The 22,153-nt window shown below is 43.7% G+C and overlaps 1 long non-coding RNA gene across 1 annotated transcript in view; it reads left to right on the forward strand.

The window, feature by feature from the left end:
• LOC125379274 overlaps window positions 1–22,153 on the forward strand; it is a 38,931-nt gene that overhangs the window by 12,756 nt on the left and 4,022 nt on the right. The window contains exon 2 of the long non-coding RNA XR_007220660.1: window positions 14,596–14,794. This is a non-coding gene — a long non-coding RNA (uncharacterized LOC125379274). The remainder of the gene's footprint in view (window positions 1–14,595; window positions 14,795–22,153) is intronic.

The raw sequence follows: 22,153 nt of genomic DNA on the forward strand, positions 1-22,153 counted from the left end.
TGTTTCCGCAATATTCCATCAATATTTCCGCAATATTCCATCAATATTTCCGCAATATTCCACCAGTATTTCCGCAATATTCCACCAGTATTTTCGCAATATTCCATCAATATTTCCGCAATATTCCATCAATATTTCCGCAATATTCCATCAATATTTCCGCAATATTCCATCAGTATTTCCGCAATATTCCAATATTTCCGCAATATTCCACCAAAATTTCGGGAATATTCCACTTGTACAATGTATGGTCCTGTGCTTTTCCAGGTGAACAATTGATTTGCCATTGCATGTGTTTTGACGTGCGCACTAGCGATCACATGGCATCATAGTTGCTTGAGGGTGATTCATGGACATGTTCATGATACAATCGACTCTGCTTTCAGCAGAGATTTCTATTGAATATTGAAAGGGTTGTGTCACTTCTATTTATTATGACTTGGTAGAAAGAGGATGATCGAATGAATCTCTAAAATTGCAAACCGCCCGAATATTGCTCGACATAAGGGAAAGTCGACTTAAAGTCATCCCTCTTGTCATACGGTCTTGTAGAGAGTGTTTTCTCACTCTGAATCTTTACTTCAATGTGAAACAGAGGAGGCGATGACCCGGTCTCCTTTATTTCTAGTTCAGGTAGGGGGCACGGGCGCCTAGTCGTCTAAGGCGCCGCGATTCGCTGTGCAATGTTGCGTCCCTTGGGCACGCCAGAAATCTATGATTGTGGGTTCGAGTCCCGATTCGCCCCGATTATGTTTCTAGGTTTGTCAGCACCATACCTATGCTCGTGGGTTTCACCGAAGTGGTAAACGTCCGATACTTGCATCACTTCAGGCTTTCCTCCCAGATTAAGCTGACTCACCGTGATATAACTGAATTAATGTTAAAAGCGGCGTTAAACCCAACTCACTCACTCACTCACTAGTTCAGGTTGGTTAATTAGTGGAAGGGATTTGGCTTTGTGTTGGTTGGTTAGTACACGGTGTCAGATCATCGATGTACCTGAAGATTAAGTTGAACTTAATTCTTGGCTTTACTCCCTTAATTTTCCAAGTTTCCGCAAAGAATATTTTCAATCGCTGGCGCGGATTCACACAGTGTACACACCGGCTTCACATGTGTACCTTAATCAACCAGCCAATCAGTACACAGCATTCCATGGTGGGCGTGGTCATATTTTCAGTTAATGGAAACATAAATGCCAATCATATGTCACTGACTCTCTTGCACTATATTTATTGAGGTATATTTAGAAGCCGCGTAGAAATACACTGTCGGAGTTAACCGTCCCAGATGATGAAAGTGTCACATGACTGGCGGCTATGGTCCTTTTTCATGAGCACTTACACTGAGGGCAATCTCTGCCTGGACGTGATGGGGACGCTGTGCCTTGCACAGGCAGATATTGCATTGCCGTAAAGTTCCGGCTTACTGGACGTGATGGGGACGCTGTGCCTGGCACAGACAGATATCGCATTGCCGTAAAGTTCCGGCTTACTGGACGTGATGGGGACGCTGTGCCTGGCACAGACAGATATCGCATTGCCGTAAAGTTCCGGCTTACTGGACGTGATGGGGACGCTGTGCCTGGCACAGACAGATATCGCATTGCCGTAAAGTTCCGGCTACCTGGACGTGATGGGGACGCTGTGCCTGGCACAGGCAGATATTGCATTGCCGTAAAGTTTCGGCTTCCTGGACGTGATGGGGACGCTGTGCCTGGCACAGACAGATATCGCATTGCCGTAAAGTTCCGGCTACCTGGACGTGATGGGGACGCTGTGCCTGGCACAGACAGATATCGCATTGCCGTAAAGTTCCGGCTTCCTGGACGTGATGGGGACGCTGTGTCTTGCACAGGCAGATATTGCATTGCCGTAAAGTTTCGGCTTCCTGGACGTGATGGGGACGCTGTGCCTGGCACAGACAGATATCGCATTGCCGTAAAGTTCCGGCTACCTGGACGTGATTGGGACGCTGTGCCTGGCACAGACAGATATTGCATTGCCGTAAAGTTTCGGCTTCCTGGACGTGATGGGGACGCTGTGCCTGGCACAGACAGATATCGCATTGCCGTAAAGTTCCGGCTTCCTGGACGTGATGGGGACGCTGTGCCTGGCACAGACAGATATCGCATTGCCGTAAAGTTCCGGCTTCCTGGACGTGATGGGGACGCTGTGTCTTGCACAGGCAGATATTGCATTGCCGTAAAGTTCCGGCTTACTGGACGTGATGGGGACGCTGTGCCTGGCACAGACAGATATCGCATTGCCGTAAAGTTCCGGCTTACTGGACGTGATGGGGACGCTGTGCCTGGCACAGACAGATATCGCATTGCCGTAAAGTTCCGGCTTACTGGACGTGATGGGGACGCTGTGCCTGGCACAGACAGATATCGCATTGCCGTAAAGTTTCGGCTTCCTGGACGTGATGGGGACGCTGTGCCTGGCACAGACAGATATCGCATTGCCGTAAAGTTCCGGCTTCCGGGACGTGATGGGGACGCTGTGCCTGGCACAGACAGATATCGCATTGCCGTAAAGTTCCGGCTTCCTGGACGTGATGGGGACGCTGTGCCTGGCACAGACAGATATCGCATTGCCGTAAAGTTTCGGCTTCCTGGACGTGATGGGGACGCTGTGCCTGGCACAGACAGATATCGCATTGCCGTAAAGTTCCGGCTACCTGGACGTGATGGGGACGCTGTGCCTGGCACAGACAGATATTGCCATTGAAGGGTATCGCATCGATGAAACACTCTCCACATATGATAATATCAATATGGTTCCATGTCGATATTTGTCCTCACGATTCAGAAAATCTTAGGCAGAGTAGCCTGATGTTCAGGGATATCACTGCAACCCAGGCACTAAATTCCTCCTGGGAAATATCACAGAGTTTTGAGATCCATACTGCGTTCATATCAAACAATGTATAGTTCGCTTCAATGTCACATCATGTCCCTCGGGGGTGCTGTCCTCCAAGCGGACCAAGCTTTTTAAAAGGGAGCGGTCCAAATAATCCTAATCCTCTCTCAACCAATGTTACCACCCACGACATGCTACATTAGGTTGACAAAAGGTATGCCGTAAAAGGTGACTGCTTGTCGTAAAAGGTGACTGCTTGCCGTAAAAAGTGACTGCTTGCAGTAAAAGGTGACTGCTTGTCGTATAAGGTGACTGCTTGCCGTAAAAGGTGACTGCTTGCCGTAAAAGGTGACTGCTTGCCGTTAAAGGTGACTGCTTGTCGTATAAGGTGACTGCTTGTCGTATAAGGTGACTGCTTGCCTTAAAAGGTGACTGCTTGCCGTAAAAGGTGACTGCTTGTCGTAAAAGGTGACTGCTTGGCGTAAAAGGTGACTGCTTGGCGTAAAAGGTGACTAACGGGATCGGATGGTCAGGTTCGCTGAATTGGTTGATGCATGGCATCGTATCCCAATTGCGTGGATCGATGCTCATGATATTAACCACCAGATTGTCTTGTCCAGACTCGATTATTTACAGACCGCCGTCATATAGCTGGAATATTGCTGAGTGCGGCGTTACACGACAAAGCAACCAACGACAAAAGGTAGAGGGAGGGGGAGATGGCCGAGTGGGTCAAGTCAGAAGATATATCAGGCAGCTAGTAGCTTGTCGCTATAGACGCATACCCTACATACAGAGGAACAAAGGAATGATCATATGAGATAAAGGAACACACGCATATTTCCAATCCTCGTGTTTGGACGCAGCCTTCTTCTCACGTAGATCTGACTATTCTGTTTTCCGTAATCCAAGAAAAGAATATTTTTTTACACACCCGATAATACTCTCACGTCAATTATCGTGTTTAACATGAACGCGCTTCAAAGTAACGATTAGATGATAAACATGTGTCCGTTCGAATCCAGCACAAGTCGCGGTCGGTAATTGCCTATTTAAACACGTTCACCAGCGCGGCGTGGTGACCGCATCACGCCATGTTCAGACGCTGTCCCCAACAGGCTCCAATGCCCTAAGTACGCAACTCGCTTCTATCTTCGAGCACTAAACAGTGAAAGATTAAACAAGAGACAACTAATTAAACCCTTACTACTTCCCTTATTAGAGATTCGCAGCATCAAGATCGATTAAGAGTTAATGCCGTCTCAAGTGGAATCAGTCTCGTGCATGTTAGTCCCGAAGCGGCGTATTATTAATTCGGACGTATTCGGCTGTTTTCGTTAATAATCGATAACTTCCGTGAGTGAACGTCCCAAACAGACGGATTGGCATGTGCTTTGATGTTTGAAATGTACCAGTGGGCGGGGGAGTGGGGTACACATGATCGAACATAACGGCACACCCGTCAGGGAGCGGGTAGATCTGTCTCCGGACACAACTGACTGCTGCCTGAGTGATGTGCGACGGCGTCGACCTTCACTCTCGCTTCACTTCTGCGAGATTTGGCGAGACATGTTTCCTGCCGTGAATTTATTTCTTACAATGGTGTTGTGTTTTTACACTCATGGTTTCTTTTTATTAAATATATTTGTAGATAATAGATGTTGACCAACCGTTTTCTACAAGACTTCTTAAGACCGTCTTGAAGAAACTTTCCAATATACAAATGTATCGTGAAGTTTTTAAAAATATACGTCAGTGATAAAGTCATTTATTGCGAACATTTCGACAGCACTCACTCACTCACTCACTCACTCACTCACTCCATGACGTGCTGGTTTTACCCGACACTGGAGCCAGCCTCGTGATGGGGTCACGTGATGCCGTCCCGCAGACGATCTCGAGGAGAGGATGGTGAGAGATCTTTGTCAAATAACCCCCTCACTTGATCAAACTGTCGCGGAACAATAGCTCACTGATGTCTTCCTAGTGCGGTCCCTCGGTTGATGAGGTGGTCGATCTGTGGTGGTGAATGTGTCACGGCACCCGAGGCGCACACATCACGTGATTACCCTGCATCACAGAAGATGTCAACAATATGACCCCAGCTCTGTAACTTAACCCCTGATTGGGCATGTGTTGAAGCACGTCGGGATCACCATAGTGCTACATTCAGTCGCCTCCCTCAGCCCTGTCAGTATCAGCTGGTCGTGGGTTCGAATCCAGGATTTTGCAGTTATGTGCTCCATGGTTTGCTACTTGGTGTAACTCACTGACTCACTGTCGAGAGGGTTAGTTATTGTTCCAGGCCCTGTTTGGCCGTCTTGCAGCAGCACCGTGTCAGGAGGCACACAGGGGGGGAGTCGCATGCTGATACACCGGAGTATTGAGAGGTGTATTAAGAGGGATGTATTGAAGAAGGTGTATTGAGGAGGGAGTATTGAGAGGGATGTATTGAAGAAGGTGTATTGAGGGGGGAGTACTGAGAGGGATGTATTGAAGAAGTTGTATTGAGGAGGGAGTATTGAGAGGGATGTATTGAGGAGGGAGTACTGACAGGGATGCATTGAAGAAGGTGTATTGAGGAGGGAGTATTGAGAGGGGTGTATTGAAGAAGGTGTATTTAGGAGGGAGTATTGAGGAGGGAGTATTGGGGGGAGTATTAAGAGGGATGTATTAAAGAGAAGGTGTATGAGGAGGGAGTATTGAGGAGGGAGTATTGAGGAGGGAGTATTGAGAGGTGTATTAAGAGGGATGTATTGAAGAAGGTGTATGAGTAGGGAGTATTGAAAGGTGTATTAAGGAAAGTATATTGTTGAGGGTGTATTGAGGAGGATGTATTGATACAAGTTTGTATTTGTTGTTGTTTTATTTGACATTTTCACTAAAACATAGGATATAGCTTAAATTGCTTCCGAAGATGAAATGATCGGAATGATATTCATGAAACGGTAAGAATAACAATATACATAATAGGGGATAGAACTAAAGAAACCTGTACGAGACAAGGGTGTATGAAACGTCCTTCTGTATGCACCCGCATGTACCCACATATACCCACATGTATCCTCATGTACCAACGCGTAACATTGACATAATACATGTGTATGTTATTCTTAACTTACACACACAACCTGTGTGCGATGATCTGACCAGCTCTTTACGAGCTAATAACATTAAGGATGGGTTGTCAGTTAGCGGCAGAAATAGGCACGCCATTGTCTACATCATGTCTACATCTTGTCGTCACCTCCCTGGCACCCGTCACGTCGGGAAACTGGGTCAGGTGATGACGTAACAGCCTATAGCAGTCAACCTCTGAAGCACGCGCTGTTGCAGTGTCAGCACTGGTCTTCAGCAACCCATGCCTGTCTTCTTCGAGAACATCCGGGTTACAATAGGTCTTCAGCAACCCATGCTTGTCTCCCCCGTGAACATCCGGGTTACAATAGGATTTCAGCAACCCATGCTTGTCTTCCCCGAGAACATCCGGGTTACAATAGGTCTTCAGCAACCTATGCTTGTCTTCCCCGTTAACATCCGGGTTACAATTGGTCTTCAGCAACCCATGCTTGTCTCCCCCGTGAACATCCGGGTTACAATATGTTTTCAGCAACCCATGCTTGTCTCCCCCGTGAACATCCGGGTTACAATAGGATTTCAGCCACCCATGCTTGTCTTCCCCGTTAACATCCGGGTTACAGTTGGTCTTCAGCCACCCATGCTTGTCTTCCCCGTTAACATCCGGGTTACAGTTGGTCTTCAGCCACCCATGCTTGTCTTCCCCGTTAACATCCGGGTTACAATAGGTCTTCAGCAACCCATGCTTGTCTTCCCCGTTAACATCCGGGTTACAATAGGTCTTCAGCAACCCATGTTTGTCTTCCCCGGAAATCAATCCCTCTAGTCAGCCATGCAGTCACTAACTTCTGCACGAGACCTTGTGTCGGCTTATTGTCACTGTGACGAGTCGGTGGGTTGTATAACTAAATGCGTCTAATCTACAATCACAAATCTTTTAAAACAACCACCAGGTGCAGATGCAGATGTATAAATGTTTCCGACAATAGGTCAATGAATCAATCACTATAGTTCTCAAAAAGAACCATTCGCAGTGGTACAGGAAAAGAGTGAGTGAGTGAGTTGGGTTTAACGCCGCTTTTAACAGTATTCCAGTTATATCACGGCATGTCAGCTGAATGTGGGAGGAAAGCCCGAAGTGATGCAGGTCTCAGACGTTTACCACTTCGTGAAACCCAATTGCACGGGTATGGTGCTGTCAAACCTAGAAACATAATCGGGGCGAACCGGGATTCGAACACACATGGATGGTTGTATTGCTAAACACAGTCTTATAAATGTGGGTGTTCTATAACCTGTGTTAAGCAGTATATCACGTCACAGTGTGAATGCTATAATACTCTTGTCCGTAAATATTCTTTGTGACATTTGATTTATGTATTGTGTTTCTTGTCTTGTGCAAATCTACAAGTATATCTACTGGCATATAGTAATTTCATAAACACCGCTGTGAGTGAGTATGGTTTTACTCCGCTTTTAGCAATATTCCAGCAATATCACGGCGGGGGGCACCAGAAATGGTCAAGTCCCGTTAATCCGACATGGTTGGTTGCATATGATTATGTCGGATTAACGAGTACGTCGGATAAACGAAATTAACCCTCGTGGTCGAAAATCGGACAACTACGCGATAGATAACGCTACAAACACGTAATAAAAAAATATAAATATTAATATTGTTATTTTACATTGTTAGCGGAATATGTTTTCTTATCATATTGGAGATAAGTCTAGATTTAGATTCATGCAAAGTGTCACGTGACCACACGGCACGGCGGAACTCCACCTGGTGGCAGATTACCACACTTCGTCCATCCTGCTCTGATTATGAGTGCATACCCTGAAACATGACGCGGACCTGAAACTGCTCTCACAAGTAATCTGAAATAAGTCCCCTGAATCCGCTGTTTTGTCTTTTTTAAAACGGTTTCATCTAATTACAATCGGCTGTGTGCCGGTCATGTTGACTAACTCACTCCGCTGGCGAAAGTTTACCCGGGTTGGTAGGACATCGAAAGGCTTCTGTAGCGATGAATGTGTTCAATACTTCCCGCAAGTGGGGGAAGGGGGGGGGGGGGGGGAGCTACGGCGTTGTGAACGTCCTCAACGTCGCATCTAGATACAGCGTGTTGCATCAGGTTGAACAAGAGATAACGTGATGTCGTAGATTGAGCAAGTGTGTTAATCACAATCAAAAGTGTTATTGATTAATCAGGGCACGTCGGGAAGTGTACATACTGTTTGGCCTAACGTTCAACAATAACAAGTCCACTTTATCTTTGCGTGTGTGTGTGTGTGTGTGTTGAACACACGTAGGGATGTGTGTGTGTGTGTTTTTCAACACACGTAGGGATGTGTGTGTGTGTATGTTGTTGAATACCCGTAGTGATGTGTGTGTGTGTGTTTTTCAACACACGTAGGGATGTGTGTGTGTGTGTTTTTCAACACACGTAGGGATGTGTGTGTGTGTATGTTGTTGAATACCCGTAGTGATGTGTGTGTGTGTGTTTTTCAACACACGTAGGGATGTGTGTGTGTGTGTTTTTCAACACACGTAGGGATGTGTGTGTGTGTGTGTGTTGTTAAACACACGTAGTGATGTGTGTGTGTGTTGTTGTTGAACACCCGTAGGGATGTGTGTGTGTGTGTTTGATTTGATTACACACCACGTTATTTAATATATCTACATTGACAAGGCTGAAATAGCCTGTAGTGACGGGGCCTGGCATCCGTCAGCTTGTCACATATATCGGTCATAGCGGTTTTGTCCACTCAATGATTCATATTCTATTCTGTTAATGTTACCAAACACAAAGTCTCGTGTGATATTACGTGATAGTATCCAACCTCCGGTCAGCCTGAGGCACCAATCACTGTACGTATTGCTGCTTTTATCCTTTCATCTCTCGTCAACACTGGGCGGACAGTCGGTGGTTCGATCCCATCTCTCGTCAACACTGAGCGGACAGTCGGTGGTTCGATCCCATCTCTCGTCTACACTGAGCGGACAGTCGGTGGTTCGATCCCATCTCTCGTCAACACTGAGCGGACAGTCGGTGGTTCGATCCCATCTCTCGTCAACACTGAGCGGACAGTCGGTGGTTCGATCCCAGGCTGCATCATTCCAAAAAACATTAAACTTGTGTTGAGTGAGTGAGTGAGTGAGATATATTGCTTTGTAGAGTTTTTTTTCCGGCGTTATGGAAGAGCAACTTTAATCTGCCAGTACTACGAGGGCTGGTAAAATAGTTCTAAGCCTAAAAAAAGAAAACCAACAATTGTGAAAGTGCTTTTAATTTCATGTTTCAACATAATCTCCCTGCTTTTCAATACACTTCTCATATCGATAGGAAGAAGTTTTCTGAAGCCACCCTGAAAAAATATTTTGAGTGTTGTCATTTAACTCAGCAATATTCGAGCCATGTGACGGCGTCTGTAAATCATCGAATCTGGACTTAACAATCTAGTGATTGACATTATGAGCATCGATGCCCAAGTTCCAATGTCTTGCACTACAACCTCTTTAGCAAACTCGGGTGTGATGCTGAAAGAAAAAAATCCAAATCAGGGAAATCTGATATTTAAATCACGAACCTCGGATCCTACCACAGTTATGGGAAGCAACGCTGTACTGCAAAAGGGAAAACAACAGATGTTTGCAAGCGCAAACTTGAATTTATTGTACAAGTTATTTTTTTATGTAAATATCACCTCACGTCTGGTGAGAATTGTATGTGGAATAGATACAATCACAAGATCCAGAATTAATTCAGTGGTAGAAATCGTTCATGGAATAAACGAGCAAAAAATGGGAATGTATACGTGGTATTATTAAATCCCAGACGTAATTGTACCTCGAAAACGGGAGACGACTGATAACATTTGACCCCGAAAGATGACGTGAGCAGGCGAGAGAGCTCTCCGCGGCTTGGGATACATTGTACCGCACCCACAACGCGTGACAGGGCTGTAAACAGAACTGCTCGCTGAGAACTACACTTTTCCAAGTCGTCTCTATTTACGATTCAATGTGAGAACAGATGGAGACACGAACAAGTGTAACTGGCTTACAACTGATGTATCTCGGCCTGGCTAACCCACGCGAGATGTAACGAGATGTAACGAGACATCGCGTAGACGTAAGTCTATTTGTGATGTGAGTCTTGGTTGATCCAGGTCTATTACAATCATTGATTTCATACGTCTACCTGTAATGTTTTCCCATAACATCATCTTACGTCGTATGTGATACGCTGTGTACGCGAGATGCTTGTCGAGCGCCGATTTCCCCTGCGATATACGATATCGGGTCTACAGAAGGTATACGCTCGTTACACTGCAGGAAGATCGCTGTCATTGAGATTAAACACGTCTAGATACTTATGTAGTACCCGCGGCTGTCTGCTGGAACACAACATACAGATATTCAAGTTAAAAGAATTCGTGACATTAATGTTTAAGGATTCCGTGTTGTATTTTGTATTTTTTGTATTATATCTACAACACAGGAATGTGATTGTTATAATTCGACGACGGGTAATGAGTGAGTGAGTGAGTGAGTGAGTGAATGAGTGAGTGAGTGCGTGAGTTAGTGGGTGAGTGAGTGAGTGAGTGAGTGAGTGAGTGAGTGAGTGAGTATGGTTTTAACCACTAAAGAAGGGGGCGTATAGTTAAAGTCGTAAAGAAATGATACGTAAAGAAGGATGTGCTAGTTAGAGTCGTGAAGAAGGGAGACGTAAAGAAGAGGGCGCATAGTTAGGGACGTAAAGAAGGGGACGTAAAGAAGGGCACGTAAAGAAGGGGGCGTATAGTAAGGGTCGTAAAGAAGGGAGAGGTAAAGAATTAGGCGTATAGTTAGGGACGTAAAGAAGGGGACGTAAAGAAGGGCACGTAAAGAAGGGCACGTAAAGAAGGGGGCGTATAGTAAGGGTCGTAAAGAAGGGAGAGGTAAAGAAGGGGGCGTATAGTTAGTGACGTAATGAAGGGGGCGTATAGTTAGTGACGTAATGAAGGGGGCGTATAGTTAGTGACGTAAAGAAGGGGGCGTATAGTTAGTGACGTAAAGAAGGGAGACGTGAGAAGACAATATGTCACTGCTTGTAAGGCGCGGTCCGGGAACAAGGACAATTGCTAACAACGTGGAAATCAGACACCATTCACATCAGCACCAAAACCCCGACCGCAGTTTATCATGTTGTGTCGTCACGTGACAGTCACATGATGGAGAGAATGCAGCTCCGACTTGAAATTCCTCTGAAGAGAAAACTCATATCTTGCACCACAAACTCAGAGGTGAACGAATGACATGGGTGCAGAGACATGTTTGGATCGAATAAAAACACATTTCGTATCTAATCACGTATAAAATAACTGTTTCAATCTTCCTCCTCCGTCCAAATATTATCCCCGACAATCTGAAAATATCAGTGTAGTATCCTGTCAGCCGGACTTATCGTGAGGTCCCACTACCGTGCCCAGCGCCCCAAGGGAGTCACCACCAATGAGGTTGGGTCGTATCTTAACCACAGACGAAATATGTCGACGATAGAACGGCCCCCAGGCCTTGCGGCAGATCATCTACTAATTTGAAAAGGACTGCTTTCCCATCAATTATCTAATATTCTGCATCGCCATTACCTTGGCACCAAGCCTGCAGACATTCCGCCAGATACCAATCTTAGGCCACAGTTTAGAAAATTAAAGTTCGCTGCCCTCTAATAAACCGTTCCGGGTTTTGACTCTACCCATTACGCCGCCATGTTTACGAGCCCTGGTTGCCATTAGCAACCACATCATTAGAGAGTGTTGATGGTGTGTGATTTATAACAAGAGCGTTGACGTCAGCGCGGGGGAGGGGTAAACACCTCTTTGTTGTTTCAATGTTAAAGTATATACCCGTGATACGTATAAGTCAGACCACTCGCATCCGATGTTTAATCGTTGAAATTGTTGAAATGGTTTCACCGACCATTTCATCGAATAAACATCGGAATCCGAGCGGTTTAACCTTTTTAAACCGTGGCCAACATTCATAGCACCTAAAATGCTTTAAAACGTTGTTTTGTTGAGGTATTTGAGAGATAGCCAAGATCGAACGACATGCTTTACTGTGAGAACACTAATAGTTGCCCGTTTGAGTTCCCCTGCGTGATGGGGCGGTCGGGTAGTCTAGTGGTTAAAGCGTTAGCTCGTCACGCCGAAGACCCGGGTTCGATTCCCGACATGGGTACAATGTGTGAAGCCCATTTCTGGTGTCCCCCGCCGTGATATTGCTCGAATATTGCTAAAAGCGGCGTAAAACCATACTCACTAACTCACTCACTCACTCACTCACTCCCCTGCGTGATGCCCCTCGTTCATTTTGGACCAACGCGAGCACATTTCTCAATCTCCTAAATATCACTTGCCCATGCTGATGGAAGAAACATAGCCCTGATCAAGATACCATTTACTTCATTTCTGTCTGTTCGTTTCGTTGAACGAAAAGCTACAACATACCACGTACTAGTCGGTGTCATTCTTTTCGTGTTATTTCTGAAATATCCCGTGTTTTAAGCTGACTTGTGACTGGAAGGAAACGCCGTATTTCTGTCCGTTGAAAAGTTTGAGTAGATGTCTGTTTTAACACAGCGAGAGGGCATCAAGACAGTTTCATTAACTGTACCAGTTGTCGCCATCGTTTAAACAGCACGTGCCACGTGATCACTCGCAGCGCTTCAGTTTTACAAATTGCATCTTTTTTAATCTCTGGTATTGCACTCAATTATTTTATTGATTAAAACTAATAAGAAATGATTTGTCGTCGACTTGGAATCATATTTTTGTTTCGCCCAAATTTAGTTCCCACCCGGAAACATATCAGGATTAAATACATAAAATTGCAGTGAAAATGTTCCGACCCTGCAGTGAAAAGACCCGGTTGACCCGAACAAATGTTTGGGTGTGTTTATGAATGATGTTACTGTATATTGTTATTGTGCAACACGAAATATATGAATACTAAGACATACAATCGCATACAAATAAACATGATCTAAAGAGAAACAAAAGAATATGATGAAAAAGGAAAGCATGAACCAAATACCGATAGTTAATTGATGATGAAGGAGAATGAAAACATGTAATTATGAACCAAACGGATAGAATGGAGAGCCCAAAACGCAACCGAAATCGGAAGTACTGCTCCACGAGAATTGAAATAAGTTAAACAAAAAAGCAATCGCCAGTGAATACTACAGCTGTCAGGGTATCCTGAAGACTTTACAGAAAATGAGAAAAGGAATCTTTATGCTCCATGGTAACAGAGGTATATAAAAGAGATGTTTTTTTAATGAATTTGTTTTTGGTTTTTTTAAATGTAACGGAAATATCAAATAGGAATTTTCACCCATAGAGCATTTGCTCCGACAAACACATGGCAAGTATTTTGTTCCCTGCTTAAAATTATTGTACCCTTTCTCTCTTGGATGTTAGAATTGTAGTTTTGGGAAGAAATGACAGACAGATGGTAAGCAATGACGTGTTGTGTTTGCGCGAGGACGTCACGTCACACCACCCGCGTGTCTTTTCTGAAGTTGTATTTGAGCATGGTGCTAATATGGTGTGTTTTTCATACTTCCTTACAGGTGTCAGTATTGTTTATCATTTTCAGATAAATATTTCCCCCTTCAAACGGAAATCACCTCATAAAACGTCGTACGTTATATCTAGGACTTGAACAAAGAATCATAGTCGGAGATGAATTGTCAGTTCACATACAACTATTGCACATATTTCCGTGACGTCAAAACTACGTCATCTGCGTTCTATTTTAATTATGTGCCCCTGTTGTGTTTTCCGTGTGTTGTCAGGGGTACCTATAGCGCATGTCTTCTCAAGACTAACTGCAAACTGGAAAAATAATGATAAGCATGTTGATGAATTGCTGAAATGTACGTCGTCGAGGAACGCTGGAGGCAGACTGACGAACATTTGAGTACAACAGTATGATACAACAGAAAGGCAGGAGTATTGCCCGGTGTGTTGTAACACGTGTTTGGTCACTGAACAGTATGGTACACAGTTATACAGAATAAAGAAACTATCGTTATTTATTGACGTTAACATATATATATGTATATGTTCTGCATTATAAATAAGCAAAGCAAAACGTCACTATATATGCAATTGCAAGAGAAGGGTTAATCTTTACGAATGGGGGCGGTCGGGTAGCCTAGTGGTTAAAGCGTTCGCTCGTCAAGCAGAAGACCCGGGTTTGATTCCCGACATGGGTACAATGTGTGAAGCCCGTTTCTGGTGTCCCCCGCGGTGATAGAACCTCGCTCCCTCACTCACTCCCTCCCTCCCTCCCTCCCCCTTCCCGCACTCACTCACTCACTCACTCACCATTACGAATGGTCATTGCAAAAAAACATAGCAACCATAAACAGCAAACATTTCCCCGAGTATATTCCAGGACAAAACACACAACTAGCACAGCCCCTACAGGATTTTTTTTTTTTATTCAAGAGAGGAACATATTTCCGTGTTATCGTGAGCAATAATATTTTTGTTGTACCGTTGATTTCGTTAATGACTGTTCTCTAGGGTTAACTAAGAATAGCCCGGAAGTTTGCTGACAGATTGTGAAGGACATTATATTTTCTTCTTTCAGACAGCGCGGAGCAGACAGAGGGAGTAGCGTTCAGGGCCTTGCCGGACAGCCTATTCCTTTCAAAATTAATCAACTTCCTGTCACGTGATTTTGACGCACAGCCATCATTATCAAAACGAGGCTTGGGACATTGTATCAACAACTGTATGCGCGGCCGCGGAGGAATGAACTTCATACAATGCAAGTCTATGTGCCACTGGTAAGTAACAGGTGCCCTTTGTGACGTCATGGCCGATGTTCGCACTGGAAGAATGATCGATATATAGATTGAATATATTTACTTGACATGATCGATATATAAATTGACAATATTTACTTGAAATGATCGACATATAATTTAGATTTGAATATTCACTTGAAATGATCGGTATGTACATGTAGATTACAAATATTCACTTGAAATAATCGATGTATGGAGTTTTGTTTCTTTGCTGCTCACCCCCACAACCCTAGTATATATCAAATTTTCAGCTTTATAGGTAACGACCTCTAAATAATCGAATCTCGATCACACAAACCAGTGATTGATATAATGAGCAATTATCCACGATGTCGGGTGCGATGAAATAAGTCACCGAGGCTGACCATCTGATTAGTAAAACATCAAGCGACCAACATGGGTTCGAACCCGGAACCCCGAATATAAAGAGACAGATAAATCTGAGTGAGTGAGTGAGTGAGTATGGTTTTACGCCGCTTTTAGCAATATTCCAGCAATATCACGGCGGGGGACACCAGAAATGGGCTTCAAACATTGTACCCATGTCGGGAATCGAACCCGGGTCTATGGCGTGACGAGCGAACGCTTTAACCACTAGGCTACCCGACCGCCCCAGATAAATCTGAAATCGACGGATAGACAAATACTAGATGCACAGAAAGACAGAGACAGATAGATACAGAGATTGATGGATGTATAAAAAATAAATATAAAGGCAGAAAGACCTACACAGAAATAGATACACTCGGTGGTATTTGGTTAAAACACACTTCAAGGACGAGACGATCTTCTTGCAATTAAACTCACAATGGACGCACTCTCAATGAAATGTGACAATATCTCAGTAACAGACTGCTTTATAACGCGAACAACATTTGTTATAGCGTAATCGCACAAAGCTTTGCTCTTACGTTTTTGTCTTGACTGTGTTTATTGTAACAATATCACGATTGTATATAGGATTACATCTTTGTTCATTTCAAATGTCAAAGAAGGCAATCGGAGCTACTTATAAAAATCATAAGCACTTTCGATGAACAGATATTATACGTTTCTCAAACTTTTGAATTTAGAATTTATGTGTTTCGTGTTTTATCTTAAATGTTATTACAATCTATTTATATCTGATGTAATTGCTGTTAGAACATTACCAGGGTTTCAGTCATTATCGTAAGGAGAACATTTGCCAATAGGTCGCGTTACCCATGTCAGAAAAAAACCAAAGATAATATAATGCGTGATTATTTCGAAACATATATAAGCACTATCATGCATCAAATAAATGTGAATATTAGACATATATAGATGATAATGTGCCAACACTTTTGTGAGTACATACATGTACAAGAATATTTAGCCATACATGTCCTCACAGTATGCAGACACTTTCATGGATGATATATACACGTGAATATTAGACATGTTGTAACCTACGGTTATAACGAACTCAAAGGGACCACCAATTTTACTTCATTATAACCGTAGTTCGTTATGAGCAAATGTACGGAATACATACATCAAATGCCCATGACCAATAAAACAGTTCGCTATATCCGTCAGTTCGTTATAAGCGTGTTCGTTATAAACGTAGTTTTCCGTATATAGATTATATTGTACCAACACCATCATGGATGAAATACGGTGAACATCACTCTTATGAAGGCTCACGCTGGAGTATATCACACAACGAATGGCTTTGAGATAACACATCTAGAACAAGACGAGAGTTTGATTTAATATAATCTTCACATTGAACATTGATTTTCTGTATTTTGGAGTTTAAAACGTCCTGTAATTATATCAAGATAGCACCTCAGTGTTTCCAAGGGTCTGTCACGTGACGACCACCGTATTTAACACGGCAGACACGTTCGTGATGAAGTAGGGGCATTAGCGTCATTGTTGAAAACGATTTCAAATCTTTTGAAACTATTCTCCTGGGTACAATGGCTCTCATTGGACGAGACGGCCACCGGGTTTGTGTTACATTCGGCATGGCATGAGAGGCAGATACGTCGTCTCATTTTCTGAAATATGAGACATATGCGTTGCATCACAGTCCTTGACCTTGAGATATATGTTTTATTTTCATAATCTTTCACATTTTTGTTATCAATGTTTCATGTGCGTGTATTAACATCCCTGTTCAGGTTCCGACCATATGCTTCAGATTTCAAATTTAATTTTTTGAGTTCCTCATCCGTTCCCTACTCTCCACTGAAGTTAGTGAAGTCTTTACCACAGAGACCGCCTCCGTGGTCTAGTGGAAGAGCGTCCGCCCGGAGAACGGAAGGTCCGGGGTTCGATCCCAAAAGACGTTAAACAATGTACTTGTTGTTACCCTGTCTGGCGCTCGGCATTAAGGGGCTAAAATAAAGACTGGTCGGCTCGGAGTCAGTATACTGTCTGGGATATTCATGTTAAACTGAGGCATAGTACCTCAGTGAGCTAGCATTATTAATCGGCATCAGTCCGGACTAGTACGAGCAGGTATACAGACACACACACACGCACACACACACACACACACACACACACACACACACACACACACACACACACGCACGCACGCACGCACGCACGCACGCACGCACGCACGCAAGCACACACACACACACACACACACACACATCTCTCCAAGCCTTCAATTCACGCATACCTGTCTCTTCTTCAAGGAAGTTGACTGCAGCGCCGTGAGCAATTACCGAGTAGATGGATCATCATTATTATGTACAGATGCAGCAAAGAAAATGCAGCAAAGAGGGTTTGGGTGATCCTGGCACAGTCAGGCTGGTCAGGCTCATCATCAGCTCAGGGCCCATGCCCCCATCTACACGCAGCCCAGACAGCGAAGGGGACTTCTCGAGGGAAGAGCTGCCTAGCAAACCCACCCAGAACTTTTTGGAGAATGTGAAGACTCCCCAACACTGCAGCCTTCTGCATTAACTAAATTGTCAGAAGGGCTGTATTCCTAATAGGAAACCCGGGTACTCTCCCAATGTCAGTCAACAGATTGGAAGGTACCAAACCTAAGGCTTCGAGAACAATGGGGACTCGGACAACTTGGATGCAAGCGTGACATTTCGAAAGCGAGGTCTGCATACATGCCATGTTTTTCCTGAATCTTGTCAATCACATTGGTGTCAAAAGGGACAGAAATTCAGTGATATTAATGATGTCATTGGATTTATCTAAAAGGACAATATTAGGTTTGTTGGCCTGGATGCGTCTAAAGCTGTAAATGCGACTATTCCAAAGAATTTTGTATTGATCATTTTCCATGACGCCCTCTACATATTCCAGGTCGAACAATGGATGGACCTCTGTGTCAAAACCACAAGCATGACGAAGACGGTAATAAAAGGATCGAACTACACCATCATGTCGCTTACGATACTGTACTAAAACTGGGCATCCTCTGACAATGTGTTGGACAGTCGCATTAAATTCATTACATAATCTACATTTCCTATTTACATTTGGATGCAAAATCACACATTGACGGTTTCGAGTTGCAAGTGACAGGCCCTGAGCAGTAAACAGAAAACCTTCTGTTTCACTTTTCAGGCCAGCCGACTTCATCCAAGCGAAGGACTCTGCAGGGTTGCCTACCCTCTCAACACACTACTCATAAACTCGATGCAGTGGTCGTTCCGAAAGCCTCTCCTTGTAGAACTGAGTCTGGGCCGACTTGATATGGCGCTTGGTTGACACTCATTTCTGTACCGTCGAGCAGTACAGAACAATCAACAAAATCAACACCGACATTGATATTATGTCCCACATCCTTGGCTCGTTTTAGAAAACTGTGGAATGCCTTGTTTTCATCATGAGTCTTCACATGCTTCACAAGAGGATCATCAGGCAAATGAATTTGTGGCAAAGTGCACAAAACAATTCTGTCATGGAGAGCCTCCACATTAATCAAACCACGCCCTCCCATCATAATTGGTAAATAAATTTTATATGCGATTGAGGGAACAGCTAGGGTGTCGGGATCTATTGTATGACATGATTCTTCGTGTGAGGGTGTCAATACCCTGAATTTCCTGTTTCGTCCAATTGAACAACACCAAAAGAATTTTAAAGGACCGGTACAGCATAAGTATTTGTGGATTTGACTTTATTGCGAGTGTTCAGCTCTGAACTCCAGATTTTAAGTCTACATTTGTACTCTGCCTGAAGTTTGTCCTTTATATGGGCATTCTGGAGTTTGTCCAAGGTACGTACAGGCCTGACCTTCCATGAGATGGTCAATAACGCCTCTCCCAAGTAAACTGACAGATTCTCCCTCTTCCACCTTGCCACATTTCAAATGAAGAATGTTGCATTTGTCGATATCATTAGAAAAGGACTCGACAAGGAGAATCTGTTCTTTTAAAGTGGATTCTCCTTTGGCAAGAAGTTCCAGGTCATCCATGTAAGGAGATGAGTACTGGAGATCACGTGCTGAGGAGGTCCCGGGTGATTACCTTCCTCTTTGCTACGCAAAAGGCTAAATAGATATAGGGACAAACAGAAAAGCAAAGAACAAAAATAATCGCCCTGAAATATTCCTCTTTTAATAGGAATGGGTTCCGAAGTCACCACCTGCCCCTGCGAATATTTCTCAGGTTTAGTTGACCAGCAATTCATTAAAGACTTGAGTAAAACAAGTAGTCGCACCGGGAGGTCAATACATTCCATTCGTGAGGTACAGAATCGTAAGCTTTTCTGTAGTCACACATTGAGAGGTAATGGTGGGAAGTTTTAGCCTCTTTTCTGAACAAACAATTGATCCTTACAACCCAAACAACCATTTCTGGCTCCTTTCTGCTCCATGTAAATAATGTCATTGGAAGCGCATAATATATAATCGGTAAATATTTTGTACTGTGTCTTCAGACAAATCATAAGGCGGGTGTTTTTAGGGTCAGTCAAATCCAATTTCTTTGGGAGTAGTGTTGTTCGACCTTTGCACAATAAAGCCGGAGCTTCCCCTGTATCCCCCAGAGAATATAAACTGTAAAGTTACGGTGTTTAGACACATGTGATAAGTGTGTGATATATGGGTGTGATAACATCTGTGAGATGTATGGATGCATTCACATCTCTCTGATTTATGGGTGTATTCACATCTCTGTGTTATATGGGTGTATTCACATATGTGTCATATATGGCTGTCTTCACATCTCTGTGATATATGGGTGTATTCACATCTGTGTCATATATGGATGTATTCACATCTTTGTGATATATGGGTGTATTCACATCTCTGTGTTATATGGATGTATTCACATCTCTGTGATATATGGGTGTATTCACATCTCTGTTATTTATCGGTGTATTTACATCACCTGTGCTATATGGATGTATTCACAACTCTGTGTTATATGGATGTATTCACATCTCTGTGTTATATGGATGTATTCACATCTCTGTGATATATGTGTGTATTCACATCTCTGTGTTATATGGATGTATTCACATCTCTGTGATACATGAGTGTATTCATATCTCTGTTATTTATGTGTGTATTTACATCACCTGTGTTATATGGATGTATTCACAACTCTGTGTTATATGGATGTATTCACATCTGTGTCATATATGGGTGTTTTCACATCTGTGCGTTTTAAATGGGTGTATTTACATCTCTGTGACGTTTGGATGTATTTCCATTTCGGTGATATATGTGTGTATTCATATCTCCATGATACATGGGCGTATTCACATCTTTGTAGTATATGGATGTATTTACATCTGTGTGATATATGGCTGTATTCACATCTCTGTGATATATGGGTGTATTCACATCTGTGCGATATATGTGTGTATTCACATGTGTGTGTCATATGGCTATATTTACATCTTAGTGATACATGTATGTATTCACATCTCTGTGATATATGGGTATATTCACATCTCTGTGATATATCTGTGAGATATATGGATGTATTGTATTCACAACTGTGTGATATATTGGTGTTTTTTCCATCTGTGTGATATATAGATGTATTTACATATGTGAGATATATGGGTGTTTTCCCATCAGTGAGATATATGGGTGTATTCACATCTGTGAGATATATGGGCGTCTTCACATCTGTGTGATTTATTGAGAGTCTTACGTAACTGTCTTTCGATATCGAATATTTCAACACAAGTCGATAAACTTTAAAACTCCGAGTCTTGCCGAGTGTAAAACGTACTGCTAACAGCTTCAGTAGCAGAGCCAGTAGTGTTGCCATGGTAACCAAAGTCGTCCCAATGGTCACCCCCAAGCGATGTCTCCTGGGGTAGCCATAATTGGATAAGAAATGGATGTCTTTACATCTGTGAGATTCACATTTCCTGTTCCACTGGGAGGTCCTGGAAGAGACTATATCACTGCATCAGCTCCAAAGTGCAAGCACATCTGTCCTGGAAGAGACTATATCACTGCATCAGCTCCACAGTGCAACCACATCTGTCCTGGAAGAGATTCTATCACTGCATCAGCTCCACAGTACAAGAACATCTGTCCTGGAAGCGACTCTATCACTGCATCAGCTCCACAGTGCAAGCACATCTGTCCTGGAAGCGACTCTATCACTGTATCAGCTCCCCAGTGCAAGCACATCTGTTCTGGAAGAAATTCTATCACTGCATCAGCTCCAAAGTGCAAGCACATCTGTCCTGGAAGCGACTCTATCACTGCATCAGCTCCACAGTACAAGAACATCTGTCCTGGAAGCGACTCTATCACTGCATCAGCTCCCCAGTGCAAGCACATCTGTCCTGGAAGCGACTCAATCACTGCATCAGCTCCACAGTACAAGAACATCTGTCCTGGAAGCGACTCTATCACTGCATCAGCTCCCCAGTGCAAGCACATCTGTCCTGGAAGCGACTCTATCACTGTATCAGCTCCCCAGTGCAAGCACATCTGTTCTGGAAGAAATTCTATCACTGCATCAGCTCCAAAGTGCAAGCACATCTGTCCTGGAAGCGACTCTATCACTGCATCAGCTCCCCAGTGCAAGCACATCTGTCCTGGAAGCGACTCTATCACTGCATCAGCTCCCCAGTACAAGAACATCTGTCCTGGAAGCGACTCTATCACTGCATCAGCTCCACAGTGCAAGCACATCTGTCCTGGAAGCGACTCTATCACTGTATCAGCTCCCCAGTGCAAGCACATCTGTTCTGGAAGAAATTCTATCACTGCATCAGCTCCAAAGTGCAAGCACATCTGTCCTGGAAGCGACTCTATCACTGCATCAGCTCCCCAGTGCAAGCACATCTGTCCTGGAAGCGACTCTATCACTGCATCAGCTCCCCAGTACAAGAACATCTGTCCTGGAAGCGACTCTATCA

This window comes from Haliotis rufescens, unplaced genomic scaffold (genome assembly GCF_023055435.1).
Source record: "Haliotis rufescens isolate VD_foot unplaced genomic scaffold, xgHalRufe1.0.p SCAF_14, whole genome shotgun sequence".
Lineage (NCBI taxonomy): Eukaryota > Metazoa > Mollusca > Gastropoda > Lepetellida > Haliotidae > Haliotis > Haliotis rufescens.